This window comes from Rhincodon typus, chromosome 1 (genome assembly GCF_021869965.1).
Source record: "Rhincodon typus isolate 14 chromosome 1, sRhiTyp1.1, whole genome shotgun sequence".
Taxonomy (NCBI): Eukaryota; Metazoa; Chordata; class Chondrichthyes; order Orectolobiformes; family Rhincodontidae; genus Rhincodon; species Rhincodon typus.
This window is the reverse complement of record NC_063332.1, coordinates 91,271,872-91,272,330: the sequence shown is the minus strand read 5'-3', so window position 1 is coordinate 91,272,330 and position 459 is coordinate 91,271,872.

Here is a 459-nt window from a genome sequence, read left to right as displayed (position 1 = left end):
CCAGTGCTTTTGTTTCTGCAAAAAAACGTGAGCACCCATTGTCTCAGTGAGAACAAAACTGTATAATATCAATTTCTGTAAAAAGATGAAAAAAAAACACTTTAATGATACTTTTTAAAATGTCCTCGAATTAGAAAAGCCATCTGGATCTTGGTTTACTTTTAATTATGCAAATGTCTAGCTCAAATGTTAAACCACAAATGTTTAAGCGAATGTCTTGTTAGAAAACTGGAATCACAAAAAACAGGAGGTCATTCATCGAGCATAGCTGTGGTGAAGCTTTCTAATTGATCTCACTGCCTTACTCTTTCACAATGATCCTGTAATTTTTTTTGTCCTTTTGAGATGCGACTGTATCTGCTTTTACCACTTTTTCAAGAAGTGCATTCCAGACCTGAACCAGTCACTGTCCATGAGATAACAAGGTGTAGAGCTGGATGAACACAGCAGGCCAAGCAG